Genomic DNA, 23652 nt, shown 5'->3' with positions numbered 1-23652 from the left:
TTTCCTCAGAGCTTATAGAAAGTTTGGCATCTCTCTTATATACTTACTTGTATTGACCCATACATGCACACACATACAGATAATTCTACTTGTATATATTTATTTTATTGAGGACTTAATTATCTGAATCATTTCCAAATATACTTCACTTTTCACTCCATTTTTTTTTGTAAAAAAGAAAAATAAGTTTAATAAACAACCAATTAGATGACCATCTCTTTTAGTGTATATAATATCCATACTTGGAGTCCCTAAGCCCTCTCTAGCAAGGGGAAAATATATTTGAGCATAATTTCCCCTAGCCTCAGATTACTTAGTATTATTAATCATGGTTTAGTTGCCTTGTAATTTTATTAGTTTTGAATGTTTTTAAAAATTATCCTATTTTAGGGCATTTCTATAACTTTAGAAATTTTCTGAGGTGGGATTTATTTGAATTCAAGAGCTTCCTGATTCCACATTTAGCAATATAATTAATGTGCCAAATTTCTTGTTTTGCTGTCTATATTACTTTCTTCATCCCATTTTCTTCACTTTGAATCAATTCACATAAGTCTTCCTAGGTTTCTCCAGTATTCTGATTTCTTATGGTAAAGGAGTTTTCTTAGATTCATATGCCAAAATTTGTCCATCTCTTCCTATGTTGAGTCATTTTCTTTGCTTCCATATTTCTATCGGTATGTTCTTTTTATTTACAGTAATATTTTTGGCTTTTAGAAAAGGAGGAATTTAATTGTTGACTTTATATAGGGGGAGCGAAGGTTGCCCTCACTTTCTGTTTAAATCTACCCTGCCATGCATTTTCTCTCTCTCTTTTTTGTGAAAATATAGAGGGAACAATTATGAAAAAATATCAAATATGAGTTGTTTCTATAGTTATTTTTGGTCAATACCTGAAATGAAATCATAGCTTTAGAACTAAAAGAGTCCAATGATATAATTTTATGGATGGGGAAAATGAGCTTCTAATCAATTAAACAACTTATTTAAAGTTAGTAAGTGGCTTGGTTGGTATTTGAACTGGTTTTACTGAACCCATAATCAAAGCTCTTTCCATTGTACCATGCTTCCTCCTTAAAGTGTATGGGAAATCCACAGTCAATAACCCAGGAGAGAAGACAAATGACTTGACCAGGGTCACACAGCCAGTAAGCCCCAGAACTGTTATGGAAACCCATTCCTTACTGATTCCATCGACCCACCACATCATTGTGTCACTAAGAGTAAAATCAATTCTGAACGATCTCCAACAATTTATGTCCATGCTTCAAATTCCACTTAGACATTCAGACATTTGGATGATAACTTTTTGTTCCACATTTTGCATATGAGAGTACTGAGGCACTAAGGAGTCCAATGGCCCAATGACCACTCCACGTTATTATAAAAGAGAAAGATGTAATAACAGCTTACTCTAAATCTGTGTTAGCCTAAAAGGCAATACCGCTTAAGAAATTACAGCATCCCCAAAAACTGAACACTAGGCTGATTGCATGTTCTGGTCTTTTAAATTCAGCATAGAAACTGCTCTAGGCAGCTGATGTTTTCCAGATACAATTATAAACTTTTGGCCTCACAATTATTTTTACAAATATATGCATTGTAAATATTTGATACCAGTTAGTTGCTAAATTAATTTAAATTAAAATCGATTTCATGAACTTTAGCTTGCATTAATTTTCCATGAGGGGTTGAGGAATGCCTGAGAAGGCTGGTACCATTGTTTGGATTAGAAGGCCTTCTCAACTCATATAATATACTTTTGAACTGCTGAGTTTGTTCTCTGAGCCATTAGATTGATGAGCTCAGAACAACTTGGAAAATCTGTCACCTTGTGTGTGTGTGTGTGTGTGTGTGTGTGTGTGTGTGTGTGTGTGAACTTTTTCCATTTTCCCTGGAATATTAAACTAGCTAAGAAAAATAACCCATTTTCTAGGCAGTGTTCAAGGAAAGGAAAATGATCACCCCAGAATTGCTGGTTTGCTCCACTCCCACCAAATGGCATTGTATTTGTTTTGCATAAATTTTGTGCTTTCGAAGCAATGGCATGGCTAGAGAGCCAGACTGAGAATTCAAAAGACTTGAGTTCAAGTGCTACCATCTGTCACAGTTCTTAAGAGCCTGGGCAAATCATTTATCTTCTTGGTTCCCCACACAACTCTCTGAGGCTATAATTTGCAATATAGGAACCTAACTGCTTTGATAAGAGGGATTCCCTTCAAAAGTGAAAGCACAGTTTCAGATTGCTATTTTTCCTCCCCTTCTAGTCCTCCCCCCTCAAACAAAAAGGACAATGGGAGTTATGCTTCACATAGACTAATTTGTATGTAGACTAAGAAAATTATACTTTCAAATTTCTTAGGTAATTCACATTCCCTTCCAAAGTCACCTAGAAACATACAGGTTGGATTGGCAATTTACCCACACCCTCATATTTTGGAATTGGGTTAGGCTCTAAGCCACTCTAGGGGCTTGAAGATTAGACTTTCACAGATGAGTGGCAGAGATAGATGAGCAAAAGTTGCAGGGAAACCAGTAAAAGGAGGCGGTGAGATTGATTGGAGACTTCACAGGAGCAGCTAGGTGGCACAGTGGATAGAACACTGGCCCTGGATTCAGGAGGTCCTGAGTTAAAATCCAACCTCAGACACTTGACACTTACTAGCTGTGTGACCCTAGGCAAGTCATTTAACCCCGACTGCCTCACAAAAAGAAAAAGAAAAGATTGGAGACTTCACCATCACAGTTATTTCAAGGACTTGCTAATGCTGTGGAGGTTAGGAAGATCAAAAACATACAGACTCCTGTTAAGGGCTAAAATTCTAGCTAAACTGTCTAAAATATCTAATGAGTGGTCGCCAATAAATTATAAGCTTTAGCAAGAGTTAGACTTTTAAGCATTTATTAAGGAGAATAAGAATTTGGTAAAGAGAGAGAAAGGCCTAGATTCCTATCTATTAAAGGGAGAGCACATTTCTAGCTCCGCTCTCCACCAGAGCCCCGAGGAAAGAGAGTGAGACCGAGTGCCAGTCTCTTCCTTCCTCCTCCCACTAGCCCGTGTTCCTGACGCCAAAGAAAAGACTCCTGGTCTTGTCCTCAAAGACCTTCGCTTCATGGGCGGAACTCTTTTACAGTAAGTCTCCAGCAGGTAGCGGCATTCCAATCGTTACACTCAAAAAGTCAACTATATAAACTAACATGAAAACTCACATGAAATTATTTTATAGTATTCATTTCACTTAAAGAATCAATTATAGCACATACCTAGCATGTGCTAGTTTCTATTATGGGTATTGACTATCATCACTGGAATCTTGCCTATTAGAAATATATTTGCATATGGTATAATGCACATTTCTAGCCAATCAAAGCATATAAGGCAATGGAGAAAGTGATTCTAAAGTTTATAATAGCAATGCAAACCTAATTCCTTTTCAATCCCTGTTTAGGAGACTCTATCCTTTACAAGCCTGACTTCTTGTCACCACCACTAGTATCACTATAATTCCTAGCTAACAACTAACTGGTTGCAGTGTAAAGGAGAGCATTATATCTCATCCTTTATCCATATTGTCCTAGCTGGAACATTAAATGTGCTCTTGTGGGTCACACTGACTGAATAATGTTTTTCTGTTTCATAATAGGGTAGAAACTCCTTGATCTAAAAGTGACTTGATTCTTTAGGAAGAGGCAAGATATTGACCTTCATAGCAGATAGAAATCTGAGTGTAGAACATATGAAATTGTCTATCATGAGGGCAGAGACAAAATGATCTGGGTTCTAGCAAGAAGGAACCTGAGTAGGAGAACGGGATGGGAATGGGGTGGAGGAGAAGTAATGTTTAAAGACACCAGTGTTCTGATATTCTTTCTCCCTTTTTTCCCAGTCAACTTCAAACACAGAAAATGCAGAATTTATCCTCTTTGTCTTCCTTCTCATCTGGACTATGGAGGAATTTTAGTGGGAGGAGACTTTGAAGTTTGTGATTATAATAGCTTGCTTTTTTCTCATATAGAGCAGCAAACCCAAGTGCTTGTGTCTTTCTGTGCCTTTCTCTTCCTTCTCCTTTCATTCCTTCCCTTCTCTCTCTCTTGCTCCTCCCTCCCCACCCTCCCTCTCTCTGTGAATCTGTGTCTGTCTCTCTTTGTCTCTTTCTTTGTGTCTGCCTGTCTCTCCCTCTGTCTCTGTCTTTGTCTCTGTCTCTCATTTATGTGGTGCAGTTAAGACTATCAGATTTCCCACTGTCTACCAATGATAAAGATTTCAAAAGGAAAAGGGAAAACATCAATTCAACAAAGCTACCAAACTCATAAACCATATATGCTAGCATATTCACTAATTCATATCCATAGTCCTCATACTCTGCAGTAATGTACAGTTCTCAGTACTTTACCAGGCCCCTTATAAGTATGGAGTGTTTAGTCTGTTTTTCTTGATGTTTTCATTGACTTCTCTGTAGTCAGTGTATATCCCTGTTTCTGTCTTCCTGGACTTCTCTGAATTTTTCATTTTTATCACTTCACATTCCAGCTTCTCCCTTTAAAAAAGGAACTATATCTCCTAAGTGACTGTGTGATGTAGGAGTTAAGGAGTGTATAGATTCCCCCACCAGCAGCCCAGGGAGAATCAAATAATTCCATCCTGATAACTTAGGGAAATTATGCCAAATTTAATCAATAATCAATAAGTCTACCTTATAGTAGAGAATAAATGATTCTCAGTTGATTGGTTGATCAATAGTGTGAGAAAAGGAAATGATATCCATCCAAGGGCGGATTAAATTTATTCTGCACTTAGTCAATAAACCCTAAGACATTGCTTTGATCCCTTAGATGTAAAGTGACACATATTATTTGAAGCCAGATTTTTCTTTCCTTTTTTTTTGAATTCAGGCCTCAGACCCTTATGTCCTTGTGTACCTATTGAGGCAATTAGTGATCAATTAAGCTCTATTTTTGGATCTTGAGGAAACAGGCAAGACTTGAGTGAGTTATACTCCTATCAGGTATCAAAAGGACAAAGGACTTTAGGACTGGACTGAACAAAGAGTTAATAAGAAACCATTAGAATATATATAACAAGAAAGAAAGGATGATGCCATAGGCAAATTAGAAAAGGAAGGAATAGTTTACTTGTCAGAACTGTGGAGACCAAAGTTGAGATAGAGAACTTTATGAACTGCAGAGTGGATAATTTTGACATCATTAAATTAAAAAAAAGTTTTTGCACAAATAAAACTAATGAAAATAAAATTAGAAGGAAAACAAATCTGGGAAACAATTTTTACAGGCAGCATTTCTGATAAAGGCCTCATATCTTAAATATATAGAGACCTGAATCAAATATAGAAGAATACAAGTCATTCCCCAATTGAGAAATAGTCCAAGCATGTTAACAGGCAGTTTACAGATGATGAAATTAAAACTATCTACAGCCATATGAAAAAAATGTTTTCAATCACTACTGATTAGAGAAATGCAAATTAAAATTAGTCTGAGGTGCCACCTCACACCTATCCAACTGGTTAATATGACAAAAAAGTAAAATGATAAATGTTGGAGAAGATGTGGGAAAATGGAATACTAATGCACTGTTGGTAGAGCTGGGAACTGATCCAACCATTTTGGAGAGCAGTTTGAAACCATGCTCAAAAAGTTTTAAAACTCGGTCTGTATCCCATGGAGCTCATAAAAAGGGAAAAGGACCCACATGTACAAAGACATTCATAGCTATTCTTTTTGTTTTAGCAAAGAATTGGAAATTCAGGGAATGCCCATCAATTGTGGAATAGTTAAACAATTTGTACTTTATGAATTTAATGTAATACTATTGTGCTGTAAGATGTGATAATGAGATGGAATTCAGAAAAACCTGGAAAGACTTAAATGGACTGATGCTGAGTACAATGAGCAGAACCAAGAGAACATTGTACACAGTATCAACAACATTTTATGATGATCAGCTGTGATAGACTTGGCTCTTCTCAGAAAACAGTGATCCAAGACAATACCAAAACAATTATAGTGAAAAATGCTCTCCACATTAAGAAAAATAACTATGAAGTCTGAATGCATTTTGAAGCATAGTATTTTCACTTTTGTTATTGCTTTTGTTATTGTCCTTATTTATTCTTTCTTGCATTTATTCCTTTTGTTCTGATTAATGCGAAAATATCTTTAACATGATAGTAATGTATAATGGTATAACCCATATCAAATTGCTTGCTGGTCTCAGGAGGTGGGAAGGAAGGAATGGTGGGAGAAAAATTTGGAACTCAACAAATAACTTTGCATGTAATTGAAAAAAAATTAAAAATAAACAACAAAAAAAGAAGATATAGAAAAATATCTGTGAGGTCTGATGTAGACAGAAGACATGGGGAAACTTAAAATGGCTCCAATGAGAGGATGTTCCTTGTTAGGAGAACCATGTCAATTGAAAGACAAAGGAAAACTTAGGTATTCTTTTCTGAGTCAGTGAAGGATGTTCCCAACGAAAATAAGACATTGTTTTTTCAAAGCCTTTGATAATATACTGTATTTGAGCAAGCTGCCATAGTGAATATAGAGCTGACCTCAAACCAGGATCTGCATTTGAGTCCAATCTGTGACACAGCCTGGCTGTGTGACTCTGGGTAAATTACTTAACCTCTTATTGCTCTAATCAGCTCTTTAAAACTAAATTTCAGGCCTGTTTATAACCCCAAAACAACCCCCCGCAAAAAAAAAAAAAAGAAAAAGAAAAAAGAGAAAAAAAAGATCTATTTGAACAAAAATATTTATAGCAGCTTTTTTTGTGGTGTTTAAGAATTAGAAATCAAAGGAATGCCAATCAGTTGGGGAATGGCTAAACAATCTATGGTATACGATAGTGATGGGATATTATTTTGTTATAAGAAATGACAATCAAGATGATTTCAGAAAGGCCTTGAAAAGACTTGTATGAACTGATGTATAGTGAAGTGAGCAGAAGAGAGCATTGTGCACAGAAACAACAATATTGTTTGATGAAGAACTGGGAATGACTTGACTGTTCTCAGCAAGACAATGATCCAAGAGAATCCCACAGGATTGATGGTGAAGCAGTCTATCTACCTTGAAAGAAAGAACTGATATTGATTGAACACAGATTGAAGTATATTTTCATTTCTTTCATTTTTTCTTTTATTAACGTTTCCTTATTCAAAATGACTAATGTAGTAATATTTTGCATAATCATATACATACACACACACACACACACACACACAAACATATCCCATATCTGATTGTCTGCCTCCTTAGGGAGGGGACAGGAGAGGGAGGGAATGAGGGATAAAATTTGGAAATCAAAACTTTAAATAAAAATGTTTATGTACAAAATAGACTAATTTACAGGAAAGGTGGCAACCTGCACTTATAGTAAGGTTTTCTTTAGCCAGGATTTCTCTACATCAATGGAATCAGAGGTCCAGGCCTATCCCTATGAGAACAACACCTGGTAAAACTTTCTGAGGCAGCTAGTTTATGCAGTAGATAGAACAAAGGACCTTGAATCAGGAAGACCCAAGTTCACATTTACCTTCAGAAATGTAGTAACTGTATGACCTGGAATAGTCATTTGACATTAATTTCAATCAGTTTCAATGGTGAAATGGGGATAACAGTATCTGCCTCAAAGAGTTCCTGTAAAGATCAAATCAGATAATATATCAATATATTTGATAATAATCAAATCAAATAATAAATGAGATAATAAAACTCTTAGCATAGTGCCTGGAACATAGTAGGCACTATATGAATGCTTATTCCCTTCTCTCTTCCCAAAATGGAATTTTAAATGGGGAAAAACATCATCAATGCCTGTTTGTTTTTTTTGTTTTTTTTTAAAGGAAGGAAAAAAAACTACATAGAATTGCAGTTCAGCTTACTGAGGAATTGAATGAAGAATAAAATAAAAATGAAATTGGTGGATTGGACTAGAAGTTATACCTGGGAGGTGGCTCCTTGGAGAACAGGCATTTTCTAAGTATTGTTTGGGACTCTTTTTTTTTTGTTTGTTTGTTTGTTTTGTGAGGCAATTGGGGTTAAATGATTTGCCCAGGGTCACAGAGCTAGTGAGTGTCAAGGGTCTGAGGCTGGATTTGAACTCAGGTCCTCCTGATTCCAGGGCAGGTGCTCTATCTACTGCACCACCTAGCTGCCCTGTTTCAGACTCTGTTTTGCTTTGGGTATTTTAGTATTCTTTTAATGAAACTTCCCTTCAAAAATATCTTTCATGGATTGTAAAGTGTGTATGTGTGTGTGTGTGTGTGTGTGTGTGTGTGTGTGTGTGTATGTATGTGTGTGTGTGTGTACACATGGACCAGTATTTATTAGGGATTTTACCAGATTTTATTGTTTGGGAATTATGATCCAGAAATAAGAAGTGCCCCTGGGTTGAGGCTATTGCTGTTTTCACTTTGGAGGCAGAGTGAACAGGGTGTGGAAAACAGACTTGAATGAAAGGATTGTCCATGCCATCATTGTCACTGTAGAACTGACATAGTCAGAATAGGAAGTGCCCCCCAAAATGCTGTTGGCACTCTAGATGCTCTGCCTTCATTATGACTCTTCTCTAAATCAGACTTGGGCTCTTCCTATTGTAAGAGCTTCTCACCCAATTGGTACATGGACATTATGTTCACTATTAAAACTAAGAAAAGGACAAAAACAAAGATGGTAACTTATCACAATCTACCCTCCTCAAATGAAAAACGGCAGAACAGTTGCTAAAACAAGGGGACTGGAAGAAGGAACTCAGAAAGTGAATAATGTAGCTAGCAATCTCCTTACCAAGGAGAGAGAAATGATATTGAAAGTAATCATAATCTTCGGAAGGATTTCATGTTTGTGTAAAATCCTTTCTGGAGCACCTTCCCTAACATCCACTCCCAATGGTAGATTAGGCAAGTCCTTATAGGCTCCTCAGAACACTAAGGATAATCATAAGAGGAATAGGACTTTTTAGCCATTCATCCATCCATCCATCCATCTTCTTTCCATCTATCTATCTATCTATCTATCTATCTATCTATCTATCTATCTATCTATCTATCTATCTATCTATCATCTATCTATCTATCTATCTATACCTATTTAGTTCAGAATCCTCACTGTTTTGCTGCCTGTTGATTATCAGATATGATGAACTTTTAGAAAGGGTATTTAATAAACAGATGTAGCAAAGAAAGTTAATACAGAAACCTCTCTCCACTTGCTTCCTCCCTCTAACACAGTCTCCTCTTGCACACACACTATCCAAGGGGAAAGTGGGCAGAAACATTAAGAATATATATATTGCCAAAATTAACTTATAAATCCTGATCACTTGAAATCCATTTTTCACTTCATGGAGTCTTTGTACATTTCCTCTTAAGTCTAGCTTCCTGATGAACTTAGATGGTCAGTGTCCTTGTGGAGATCTGAAGCTGCCTTTCTTTGATTATTCCAGTTTGTCCTTGTTGTGTCTTAGCTTCTAATTTAGACGCTGCCATCAGTCCTTGCTACTCTGAGGACACTGCTATCTCACAAAGTTCACAACGTTGTCACCTAGCTTATAGGACATGTGGGGGGAGAAAAGAGGAAAAAAAATCATACACATCCCTATACTCAATGACAGTCCTATCTCATGAGTCTTTCACTGTTGAATTCAATAACTACCCATTGCCTGTGTCTGAACTAACTGAAGAAGTCCAAGAGGTAGAGGTATGACTTAACTTTTAACCAATCACAAGATATTTCCCATGTGATTTTATCGACTTTTCATCTAATGGCCCAAATGTCCTTTGGGTCATTCAAATTGATGGAGGACTACCTCAGACACAGTTGTTATTTCTGATTAATTGATTAATACAACTCAAATGTCTTGAACCTTTGATTATTTATTGGGATGGGGGGGGATCTCCAACTTGTGAGTAAAGAGATAAAAAGGGAAGGTGTAGAAAGAGGGACACTATCCCAAATGCTCAGATAAGCTAAGAGAGTTTAGTATCCAGGGGGGATCATAGTGGTGCCAATGTGATAGAGACAGACTGGATGGGACTGTCACTTGAACCTAAGAATAAGTTTTGGATGCCAAGCTAAGTGGCCCAGACTGATTTCTTCAGGGTAGTCTTTTTTGCAATGACAACCAAACCTCAGCATAACCCCTGGGCAGAGGGTAAGAACAGCCACAGCTTATGAAAAGGATAATTACAAACTCCAGTGGATGAATAAACCTGTTTAGGGTCAGAATGTCAGTAAAGAGATATAATCACTTCCATCTGTCTATCCTAACCCTCTAAACTTTCCATCTCATATTACCCCCTTTCACTTTCCAACTTGAAGAGTGGCTATCTCCACTTCTTCAGGACCTGTTTATTCTTCCATTCCTTAGAATCTGCCTTCCATCTCCACCGCCTTTTTGAAAGTACTCTCTCAAAGGTCTCCAAATCCAATTAACTTTTCTTGGTTCTCATAAATTCTAAAGTTGTTATAGAATCCAATACTAAACATGACCACTTCTTCTTGACACTCTCTACTCCATTTCCTTCCAAAGTATTTTGGTCATCTAATTCTTTCTCTTTTGACCTATCTGACTAATTCTTCTATGCCTTCCTTGGAACTGCCCTTTCCTCCTCCAAATCCTTAAATATAGCCATTCCCTGTAACACTTTAGCTCTCTGTTCTCACTTTACATTCCCATTTTGCCAACATATGGAATCATTGTTTCTGTTCCCAAATCTTTTGATTCTCTTGGCTTCCCTTTTTCTGTTAATGTCATCACTTCTTAGATTTTTAATCTCATTGTCAACTTTTTTTATAGTTTTTCTCTCTCTTTTACTGTTCATATCCAACAATCACCATATACCACTGGTTATAATTCAGTATTACCTCTGCTATGCATTGCTGCCTTTTTCCCTCACTATCACTGCCTACTTAAGACTCAGATTTTCTTATATCAAGACTCTTACTCATGCTTCCTAAATGTTTTCTCTTCACAGAATACATTTTTTTTCTTTTACTTTTTTATTTCTTTCTATTTTTTGTGGGGCAATGAGGGTTAAGTAAGTTGCCCAGGGTCACACATATAGTAAGTGTCAAATGTCTGAGGCTGGATTTGAACTCATTTCCTCTTGAATCAAGGTCCAATGCTTTATCCACTGCACCACCTAGATGCCCCCACACAGTAGGTATTTTCTTAAATCTTGTCAGACTAATTGTTCTCATGAAGAATTCCATCCACATGTCTTCTCTGAACACATGTAATTTTAACACTATTTAAAAAGTTCCTAACTAAATTGATACCAACTAACTACTGTACCAGACACCTATAAATGGAGGCAGGAGCCAACAATACTAGAAAAACAACCATTTCTAATTCCTCAAAGTACTTAGTCACCTCTGGAGACATAACTCAGTGGTGTGAGTGGGCATTGAGTTAAGCAGGACATTTGAAACTTTGTAGTTTACCTATTTAGATGAGTTTTCACATGCATGCTTATAAACATGATTCATGGAAACATACATTTATGTCTTGCATGTATTGTATATGCATAAGCCTCTATTAAGAACTCTGCATATTGTATTTTCTCAGTGAATGTGTATAGAGTAGCTAAAGAAATGAAATATTAGTATCTTTTCCCCAGTCCATGTATGTGGATGGTTGATATACTCTCAAGGGAGAAAAAGGTATAATGAGACAGGTCCAAATAAATGTAGATTTTTCAAGCTATTTCTTTCAATATGTTGCCCTATTTCTTACCTCCTTTTTATCTAATCTAGGTCTAACTTATGCTATATCCGGTGTATGAGTCTTATGTCTAGCTAAGTTGCTCCTATGCAAGAGAAAATTAATCTATTTAAAAATCAAACCAATGTTACACACTAATGAATACAAGCATTTGAATGCACAAAACTCTGAAATGTTGGCATAACTTGTTAATTTGGAAATTGGAAAAGGCTATAATACAAGTACATATAGAGTAGACCTGAGAACATCTTCTGTTTTTCATGGATAGACAGTCTCAGTAAGAATGCTGAGGAGACCAGAGATCTGCTGACTGGTGGGTACTTCACTGGTTTATTATTTCTGTCAGTATACTTTCCAAGGATGTACACATAGGTGATAAGGTTGATGAACTCATTTCAAGAGCTAGAACAATGTTTGGGAGTCTCTGAATGAAAGTGTGAGAGAGAAGAGTTATTTGACTACTTACCAAATTGAAGATCTACAAAGTGATTTTGCTGGCCTCATTGATGCATAATAGTGAAACCTGAACAGTCTACCAGTGCAATGCCAGAAAACTGAACCACTTCCATTTGAATTATCTTAGAAAGATTCTAAAGATCCCCTGCCAAGATAAATTAGTGGACACTGAGGTCTCTTCTAGAACTAAACTGCGTAGTATTCAAAATCTACTGCAGAGAATTCAACGTTGAAAGGCAGGTCATGTTATTTGAATGCCAAATGAATGTTTAGCTAAAAGATGACATTATCGAGGACCCACACATGCCCACATGGATGTCAAATTAAATATTACAAGGACACTCTCAAAGTTTCTGTGAAGAACTTTGGAATTTATTGTGAGACAAGTGAGACACTGGTACAGGACCACCCAGCATGGAATGCCAACATCAAAGAAGGTGCTATGCTCTGTGAACAAATCAAATTTGCAGTAGCTCAAAAGAAACATGAGATGCACAAATTTAGAGACATTTCCACTCCAAATATTCATATTGACTATTTGTGTCTGACCTGTGATAGAATTTTCTGAGCTGAAATTGGTCTTATTAGGCATAGCCAGACAAACTGTACCCTGACCATGATGTAGTGATATCATTTGGCCCTCTTCAAGCATGAAGGGAAACAATTAGAACTATCTTAGTTGAGCTCCAGACATAATTTAATTTATTCCCTGCATCCTGGCCTTCTTAATATGAGTACCATGCATTCTAATTTAGATGTTTGTTCTTTACTTTTCTAAGTTTTTTTTTAATTCAAGAAAAAGATTTTGTCTAGATAAATATTACCTTGTTATATCTGGTCCAAAATTGTGGCATGTCAAATTTATCCATAGTTACTTATTAGTTTAGTGACAATGGAAAAGTATATAACCTTTATGGATCTCACTTTTCTCACCCGTAATATGAGTACAATAATGTGTAAAAGGGATTTTGTGAGTACTACAACATATAATGCTTGAAAGGTACTTTTAAAATCATATAGCTTATATGTGAGAAAAAGGGAGTCAATGTCGATAGGCTTGTAGAAATATGGACAGGGTAATTTATTGTTAATAATAATGTGAATATATTTAAGAATTCTGGAAAGTAATTTGGAATTATACTCAGAATATGATTACAAAATGTCAATACACTATGACTCAGATATCATTGCCAGGAATATACCCATAGGCTCTCAATGATTAAAAAATAAAGGTCTCATACACCAAAACTTTTATAATACAAGATTTTTATTTTTGGGGGGGCATGGGATTTAATAACAAAGAACTGTAAATAACTGCATGCCCATGGATTGTGGAATAGTTAAGTATATCATGGCACATTAAAGCAATGGGGTAAGATTGTATTGTTAGGGGCAGCTAGGTGGTGCAGTAGATAGAGCACCAGCCCTGGATTCAGGAGGACCTGAGTTTAAATCTAGCCTCAGAAACTTGATACTTACCAGCTGTGTGACCCTGGGCAAGTCACTTAACCCTCATTGCCCTGCAAAAAAAAAAGGAAAGAAAGAGAAAAGATTTTATTGTTAGAAGCAATTGATATGTTACAGAGAAGGATGAGAATTATGAACTGGTAAAAAAAAAGAAATATTACAGCTAGAAATTAATGTCTACAATGATTTCAATATTGTAAATAGAAAAAATCAAAACAATAATAACCAAATGACCAACAATCTGTTACATCCAAGTCCTGTCTCAGACACATACATAGTTTCTGTGACTCTGGGCAAGTTGCTTAACTCCTTGGTAATCTAGGGACAACTTATTGATACTAAATAAAAGAAAAGTTAAACAACTGCTTTGTTAGAGGATATCTTCTCATCTGAGAGTTCCCTAATAGACACATGGAAACAGATATAGATATCAATATATCTAAAGTGGAGATGGCAAAAGATCTAAATAGTAGATTTAATTCTGCTTCCCATTTTCCAAACTTTAGAATTATACTCGGTTAACAAGATCATTACATTAAAGCACACACTTAAACACACATGTGCATACAAAGACAATAAACTTTCGGTGGTTGAATTGTTTTGCAAGTAATTTTCAAAAGTAACAAGTAGATGGCATTGTACCACTATTCTTAATTTATCACATAATGTTGGAACTGTAGAAAAAATGTATGAAAAATTCCCTACCCTAAATTAAAAAGAGAATAAATAATTCTGTCCTTGTTCAATAGACTAGCTACCTGAGTTTAAAATCATTGTGCTTCCAGGAAACACTATAATTTCCATGATATCATTGAAATAATTATTTTATGTGACAGAAAACAATGTCTTGTGTGTGTTTTTTTAAGCCAAGCAAAATACTTAACTTTGGAATTTAATTCCCTGTAATTCCTCAATTTCTAAGTACACCGGAAGCCTATGTTTTTAGTGGTCCTACCTCTTTGATGAGGTATTATTTTGCCCCTTGAAACATTTCATTCAGGGGGCAAGTTGAGGATGATGATGATAAGACATATGTGTCAGAATTTTAAATAATTTCTCTCTCTCTCTCTCTCTCTCCCTCCCTCTCTGGGGCAATGAGGGTTAAGTGATTTACCCAGGGTCACACAGCTGGTAAGTGTCAAGTATCTGAGGTCAAATTTAAACTCAGGTCCTCCTGAATCCTGGGCCAGTGCTTTATCCACTGTACCACCTAGCTGCCCATTTAAAACATTCTCAAATCCATTTCATTTGTAGTGTGCTTTGTCGATATAAATGTAGGTTTCTGGTCTCTGACAACAGCAGGCATGTTTTATTCCATTTGTTATCAACTACAGTGCCTACAACAGGGTCTTTCATGAAAGTAGGCACTCCACGAATAGGTGCTCACTGTTGACTAAGGCAGAAGAGGGCTAGTTAATGGAAGTGGGGCTTGATTACAGAATAGAGAATTATTGAATAATGGATATATGTTCACTTGTAGACCTGAGAATCTCTAATTTCACCCATTTGACTCTAGCAGGAGAACTTACTGATTGTATAAATTTTTTTGCATGGTATGGTTACACCCTTAGAACAATACTTGGGCTAAGTTGTATTAACCTAAATCATAACACTGAGAAGTGTTATAATTGTAACTGTAACAATTGTGACAGAGCTGTTATTATGAAGGTTAAGATGCTGTTATATAAGTACTGCTCTTTTATACCAGCTCCAGAATTGTTTTAATTCAGGTCCTTTGCAAGATGAATGTTTTTCAGATCATGGACTTGGTTTTGGTTTCATTCAACTGTGGACCTGTGTGTCAACAATTTTTCTTGTATGCTTTATACCAAATGTGTCATTAAACTTTTGAATCTCTAAAAAATGTAGTCTTCGATAATGGAAGACACTATAACTTTTAGGAAAATGCCTTCAGGATAAATGTTGTTTACAATGTTCCATACTATGACTAATGTGGACCAGAATTAAGATTCACAAACACTGGGGCAGCTAGATGACAAAGTGGATAGAGCACCAGTGTGGAGTCAGGAGTACCTGAGTTCAAATCCGGCCTCAGAAACTTAACACTTACTAGCTGTGTGACCCTGGGCAAGTCACTTAACCCCAATTGCCTCACTAAAAAAAAAAATCAAAAACACTGTATAATTAGACCAGAATCACCCTGTAGTTTAAAGGAAAAGAATATACAAGATCATCAGAATATAGGTTTAGATCTAAAAGGGGCTTTAGATGTTATGTCATCCATGTCCCTTTTTTTAGACATGAGGAAGCTGAGATCGATAATGGTTAGGTTACTTGCTTAAGGTCACAAATATAATAAGCAGCAGATTCAGAATTGGAGTCCAGGTCCTCTGCCTCAAAAATGACCAAAGAGATCACAATGAAAAGTTTTGAGTGATCCTATGTTAAGGCAATTGCAGGATCCTAAATTCTTATTCAAAAAAGGTCCATAGTTCAACTTTATATAGTCACCTTTCAAGGATAAATCAACCAGAAGGTGGTGTCAGAGATGAAGGACCAGGTTGGAAATGGACAAAAGAGTCTCACATGTCCTAATAATGTTGGTGATGATAATGCACCATCGTCATCACCGTCATCCACCCTCCTCTTCCATAACATCATCTTTGTGAACAAGAGTTTTCACATTAAGAAGGTAAGTTTGTAGTACACTGCTGCCCACTTTCATTGTGATAAGCCAAGATGTGTTTTGAATATTCATTTACAAAATATTAATTACTGAATACGAAATGCTATATTACATACTGAAGACGCAACGGTAGCTTCAAATATAACTATCACCTATCTATCTGTCTGTCTATTCATCTATCCATCATCTATCCATCCATCCATCCATCCATCCATCTATCTATCTATCTATCTATCTATCTATCTATCTATCTATCTATCTATCTATTCAGCTAGGTGTTACAGTGAATAAAGTGTCTTGCCTAAAGTCACAAAGACTTAACTTCCTGAGTTCAAATATTGTTTCAGACACTTTCTAGCTTTGTGACACTGGGCAAGTCACTTAGCCTGTTTCCTCATATGTAAAATGAGCTGGAGAAGGAAATGGAAAACTACTCTTGTATCTTTTTCAAGAAAAGCCCAAATGGGGTCATGAAGAGTTAGATAGGACTGAAACAACTGACCTATGCTCACGCAACTTTGTCCCTATAAAAGAAAAGTGAATAGAGTATTTAAAATAACTTTAATTTTGACTATGAAACAATTGGACAAAATGCCCATGACTAAAGATTCATTTTAGTAGGTGATATTGCTAGAATAAGCAAAGACAGACATCCCTTTTTCAGTTCATAGACACAAATAATTTTAAAATAAAATAAAATCAATAATAATAAAAATAAGTTTAAAAAAGTATTATTTGAGTGGCAGCTAGGTGGTACAGTGGATAAAGCACTGGCCCTGGATTCAGGAGGACCTGAGTTCAAATACGACCTCAGACACTTGACACTTACTAGCTGTGTGACCCTGGGCAAGTCACTTAATCCTCATTGCCCCAGGGAAAAAAAAAAAAAGAAGTATTATCTGGTTCAAATTATCAATCCAAGAGCCAAACTGGATAATAATCAGACCAAATCCCAATTGTAATCCTGATTCAGTCATTTTCCTCTTGAAAGTAATCACATTCATAATATCTTACCAGCTTCCATTTTTGCTACCGTGGAGACAGAGCTTTATAAGGTGAACATATATGTGAGTACAAAAAGAACTTGTTAGATTTTTACTTAATTTTACCCTTTTCTGAACATTCATAAGTCAAGATAGTTCAACCTGAGATTAATAAATATAATTTTAAAGTCATAGGTTCCAATGACACATTACTAACATTTTAGTGTGATAAAAGGGAACACAATGTGGTTGTGGAAAGTTTTCAAAAAGATATTTTATAGACACCTTAAAGAAGCTAAGGAATTCTTGCTGTATAGAATTTCTCTAAAGCTAGTCCCATGTATGCCAGTGTACTAACTCTGTAATATTTATAGTAACAATTACCTACCAAAGTTTGTGATGGTGATGATAGTTATTAAAGTTGTTGTTTACAACAGCAATGATAATGATAATGACAACAACAAATAATTCAATTCAGGAAAACTTTATTAAGCACCTACTTTTTTCCCAGGCACTGTGATATGCTAAGTACTGGGCATACAAACAAGAAAAAAAAAGAGATAGTTTATGCCCTGAAGCTTACAGTCAAATGTGTAAAGACCAAAAAGCATTCACAAAAAGAAACTAGAAAGGGGTGGTGAGGATTTCAGAGGGTATTCTGGGGTGAGAGTATCTTTTTCCATAGAGGATATACCAAGGAGAGATGCCGGAAAACCAAAATAAACACAACTGAGTGAGCTACAAAGGAGCCCAGACTTGTTTATTAGTGTAGATTATGCTGGAAAAAATAGAGAAATTGAACTATACTTCTGGAGTTTGAAAAAAAAATAGTACATACCAAATATCTAGCAAGAAATTCCTTTTTCACTATAGTAATAATGTCAAAAGCTTCCAATCCTACATACGGCAAATCTCTGTAGTACAAATAAAGATCCACTAATGTCTTTGAGATTCAAAAACAAGATATAACAGAAGATGAAGACCATTAGGGGAAGAACTGTTAGTTATAATAACACAGCATAAATTGATCCATAAAATTAGGAACACTGGTTCTAATAGATGTCACTGTTTTAAATACTCATTATCTCCTAACCACATACAATGAAAAGATTTAAAATGCATAAACTTCAGTTGAAGAAAAAGAAGACAAAGACGTAGATTAAGACAAAGATGGAGAAAAATGAGAGGGAGAGGAAGAAGAAGAAAAGAAGAAGAAGAAGAAGGAGGAGGAGGAGGAGGAGGAGGAGGAGGAGGAGAAGACATTGAATAATGTATCTATCATTCTGGTTCCTATATTTACCTTTTTTTTTTTTTTTACTGAATATGGTGACTTTATTGATGGTATGTACACATTATAGGAATCAAGGCTTCTCCCCCCTACTACAGGGGTGCTTTGGGACAACAATGTGAATGAGGCATGGGATCCCCAGTGCAGCAACATAGGTTAGGGATGTGGGCTCCCAAGTGGTGGAACTCTTCTTTTGGCTGGGGATAAAGATCCATGGATTTCCACTTTACACCTTGGAGGCCATGTAGACCATGAACTCTACTACAAGGTTGCTGTAACCATACTCATTGTCATACCAGGAAATAAGCTTCACAAAATGGTTGTTGAGGGCAATGCCAGAACCAGCATCAGAGGTAGAAGAGTAGGAGTTGCTGTTAAAGTCACAGGATACAACCTGGTACTGTGTGTAGCCCAAGATGCCCTTCAAGGGTCCCACTGATACTTGCTTCACCACTTTCTTGATATCATAATATTTGGCAGGTTTCTCCAGGCAGCAGGTCATATCCACAACAGACACATTGGGAGTAGGAACACTGAAAACCATGCCTGTGAGCTTCCTACTCACTTCAGGTATGACCTTGCCTACAGCCTTAGCAGCACCAGTGGAAGCAGGGATGATATTTTTGGCAGCACCACATCCATCATGCCACAGCTTGCCAGAGGGGCCATCTACTGTCTTCTGGGTAGCAGTAATGGCATGGACTGTAGTCATAAGTCCTTCCACAATGCCAAAGTTGTCACGAATAACCTTGGCCTAGGTGGGGCAAGCTGTTGGTAGTTCAGGAGGCATTACTGACAATCTTTTCATATTTATCATGGTTCACTCCCATCATGAATTTTGGGGCATCAGCAGAAGGGGAAGAAATAATGACCTGCTTGGCACCACCCTTCATGTAAGCCCCAGATCTTTCCGTGGTTGTAAAGACACCAGTGGACTCTACAATATACTCAGCACCACGATCACCCCACTTAATATTGGTGGGGTCCTATTCTTGAGGGATGGTAATGGCTTTTACATTGATCACCAACTTTCCATTTTCAGCCTTAACAGTGCCCTTGAAATTACCATGGGTAGAATCATATTGAAACATATAAACCATGTAGTTGAGGTCAATGAAAGGGTCATTGATGGCCACAATGTCTACTCCATTGAAGTTGAATGCAGCCCTGGTCACCAGGCATCCAATACAGCCAAATCCGTTGCCTCCAACCTTCACCATCTTGTTTCAGGGATTTGACTGAAGCAGTGAGCTTGTGAGAGGAGCTTTATCCACTGTGCCACCTAGTTGCCCCCTGGCTATTTCTATCTGTACTCCATCAAAGATCATAAGAACAAAATAAATAATGATAATAGCTGTCATGTAGGTAATGCTTTATGCTTTACAAAATTCTTTATATAAATGATCTCTTTTGAGGCACACACCACAATTATGAGAATTAGATAATGCAGTTATTACTATTCACATTTTGCAACTGTTAAAACTGAGTTTTAGGCACCTTAACTTGTAAATTATCACACATATAGATAACGTGTCACCAGAGGAATTCAAACTCATGTCTCTCCTGCCTTCACATTGAAATCTCTCCTAGATTTAAGTGTTATACATAAAAAACTTATTATTAAAATTACTCCTTAATATTCTAATTTATTCAGATACAGACTATTTTTTGTGTTTTCAATTCTCCATTTGAAGGTCTAAGAATCTAGATAGCTCTTTTTTTAAGTGACAAATGAGTCACAGGCTCATTTTCTAAATTGGATTCCATTTTCTTATGGTTCAGTCATTTCAATAGTATCTGACTCTCTACAACCCCATTTTTTATGGGGATGGTGCTGTCTTGGCAAAGATAGTAGAGTGTTTTGTTATTTCCTTCTTCAGCTCATTTAATAAATGAGGAACTGAGGCAAAGAGGGTTAAGTGACTTGTCCAGGGTCATATAGCTGCTAAGTGTCTTAGGTCAGATTTGAATTCAGGAAGAGGGGTCTTCCTGATTCTTAACCCAGTGCTCTATCCACTGTGATACTTAGCTGGCCTTTTCTGCCATCCTAAATTAAGTATTAGAAAAGACTAGTATACTGTGAGCCATCTTAGAAGAGGGAGATTGTGAAATTAAAAAAAAAAAAGAATTTGGGGGAGAAAGTGAATGGTGTAGTGTTATGAACACCAGCTCTCCCTTGTCTACCTTTTACCCATGTGACCTTGGATAATTACTGTCCTCTCTAGATAAGGCCTCTATTTCCCTATTTATAAATGGGCAGATTTGACTGGAAGGCTTCTAAAATAGCTCTCAGCTCTAAAGTGATGATCTCGTTTCTAAGGATGCTGTATACCCTGACCTGAATAGGCTTAAGTAGAAATTTTGAAAATGATGTTAGAAAATGGTAACATGTATTGTACAAAAATACAGCAATATGGATCTAAAGGTCTGATATCAACTGAGTTAGATGAGCTCCTCAGCTTCTTTTTGACTATCATTCTTAGATATGATCTGTAATCTTCATATGCATTATGCAGTTTTTTGTTTAGTCTTCTTTCATTCCTATCTGACTGTGATCCCTTTTTTTTTTTTTTGGTAGACATACTGAAGTGGTTTGCCATTTCCTTTTCTAGCTTGTTTTATGGATGAAAAAACTAAGGCAAACAGGCTTCAGTGATATGCCCAAGGTCACAGAGTTAGTCAGTATTCGAGGTTGGATGTGAACTCAGGCCTTTCTGACTCCAGGCCAAATTAACCACACTATTACATAGTTAACTATATGTAATTGTGGCTTTATGTATTAAATATATATGTATATGTATGTGTATGTGTGCACACATATGTATACATATGTGTGAATATGTATGTGTATGAATATGCATGTGCATAGATCTATAGATGTATAGTCCTATCTATCTATCTATCTACACATTACACAACTAATTTCTAGAGACAAAGAGAAATACACCCATATGGTTGTGTGGCATATTTTGACCCTCTTACAATCTGTGTAAGACTATTTAAAAGCCCCCAATGATGACAGATCAATTCCAATGCTCTGATAATCGCAATAGAGACATGTCTTCTGAATGTAGATTCGCACAGCTTTTTCCTCATTTCTGAAAGGAACCTTTCACACTTGGCCACGTCAAAGATGAAGAAAACACATAAATCAAGATTGGTTCTGCTTCCCTTAGTACAAGGACAACGTTCTTTTAGTAGATAATGAACATTAAAAAAGGCTTAGTTTCACCCAGTTCTCCATGATGGGAAGTGAAAGGGTCAGATTAGTTTCAGGAGAGAGAATTCAATCCTATCCAACCCAACAGTCATTTATTGAAGATATTCTATTTACAAAACAAGATGCCTTGTGATGAGGATACAAAGACACAATGAAAAAAATAGCTCCTTCCCTCAAGATACTTATATTCTATTAGTCAATATATTTTGTTATATAGACACATTAAGAAATACATGGCATTTTAAGAGAGTACTAATAACTTAGTTCAGGAAAGGCTTCATGTAGAGTTTTACATATGAACTGAGCTTAGAAAAAACTAATTCTAAGAGAAAGGAGTCAAGATGTAGTGTATGGTAGACATGGGATATAACCTGTGCAAAGAAATGGAGTTGTGAAATATAATGAAATATATAGAAATGACAAGTAGATAATTGTAACTAGAACAGAAAGGTTGAGAGGAATTCTAATATGGCATAAGCCTATAAATGTAAGCCAGGGTCATACTAAGAATGTCAAACTGAGGACTTTGTAACTTACCTTAAAGCAATGCTGAGTTGTTAAATATTCATTAGTATGGGATTTCTATGGTCACATTTGTGATATGTTCAACTATTTGGAACAAGAGTTAAAAGTGGGATGTTATTGAAATGTTGACTTTGACACTGACAGATCTGTGAACTCATCATTGTGGGTACTTCCTTTAGTTGTACAAATGATAATCTATGTCACTATATCCTCTGAGATATTTGTTCATGTCCTCCCATAAGTCTACTAGAATAAGTTCACAAAGTCTATTAGTGACCTCCCTCCAGAACTCCTGACATTGTATAAATGTAACTGGAGAAAGTAAACTATCCTTCAATTATCCCTTGATGTTGGCACTTACTGGCTCACCTTTTTTTCTTAGCATACATTCCTCTTATGAATTCCCATACATCACTTCTTTAGCACAGTCTCTCATTTACACTATAATGCAATCTATTCATGCCAATCATACTCTTCTCACTTGCCCATTGAATGACACATGTCTTTAATTCTTCAATGACTATTGTCATACTTCATGGCAAATGATAAGCTATGTCATCATTGACAAAACATGCTCATATGTGAATAACTATCAAAATATTTCCTTTGAGAGTTTCTCACTAGCAAATATATTTCAACTCTTAAAGATATGTTATCTCAAATTAAACATTTATTGGGTATCTACTATATGCTTATCTCTCAGTAAAAAAAGTAATGATGAAACAAAATAAAACCATGTTAAATTTCGTGGAGACACCTTGCCAATCCTGGTAGCCTACTTATCAAACCAGTTAAGTTTAACTTTCAAATGCTGGGGCAATTTGGAGCTATTCCTAGATTCCTACCAGTGTAAAGATACATATTAGTGTACATCTGTTTTTCTCTTCCCAATGTTCTCCAAATAATTCACTATAAACATGAGTTTATTTGAGAGGTCTGAAGAAAGTATAAGTAAATATATTTTATTGAGGATCTACCTATCAGTTCTGAATTAACTAGACCTGAATTCAGCTCTTAGGAAAGTATTTGAGGTTCTTTACAACTTTTTTGAATGCTCCCCCTTTTTTTGCAGTCAATGCTAAGGCCGAAGTAGTTGACCCAGGGGGTTTTCATAACCTGCTGTGATCCCAAGGATGAGGAAAGGATTCTAACACTATGACATGGATACACATAAATGTTTTCAAGTTTAATTATTCATCAGCCTTTACTCGGGTATACTTGGGTTCTCTTGAATACTTTCTTTTATAATGGAGAAACCAATGAGAATACAAAGCCATGGTGATTAGAGACATACTGAATGGTTTAATAAAAAGA

At 36.2% G+C, this 23652-nt stretch overlaps 1 pseudogene; it reads right to left on the bottom strand.

The window, feature by feature from the left end:
- Positions 1 to 18685: 18685 nt before the first annotated feature.
- LOC122747098 lies at positions 18686 to 19813 on the bottom strand (annotated as a pseudogene).
- Positions 19814 to 23652: the final 3839 nt, after the last annotated feature.

The sequence above is a fragment of the Dromiciops gliroides genome, chromosome 3 (genome assembly GCF_019393635.1).
Source record: "Dromiciops gliroides isolate mDroGli1 chromosome 3, mDroGli1.pri, whole genome shotgun sequence".
Taxonomy (NCBI): domain Eukaryota; kingdom Metazoa; phylum Chordata; class Mammalia; order Microbiotheria; family Microbiotheriidae; genus Dromiciops; species Dromiciops gliroides.
The sequence above is the reverse complement of the archived record's forward strand: the minus strand, read 5'-3'. Positions and strand labels throughout refer to the sequence as shown.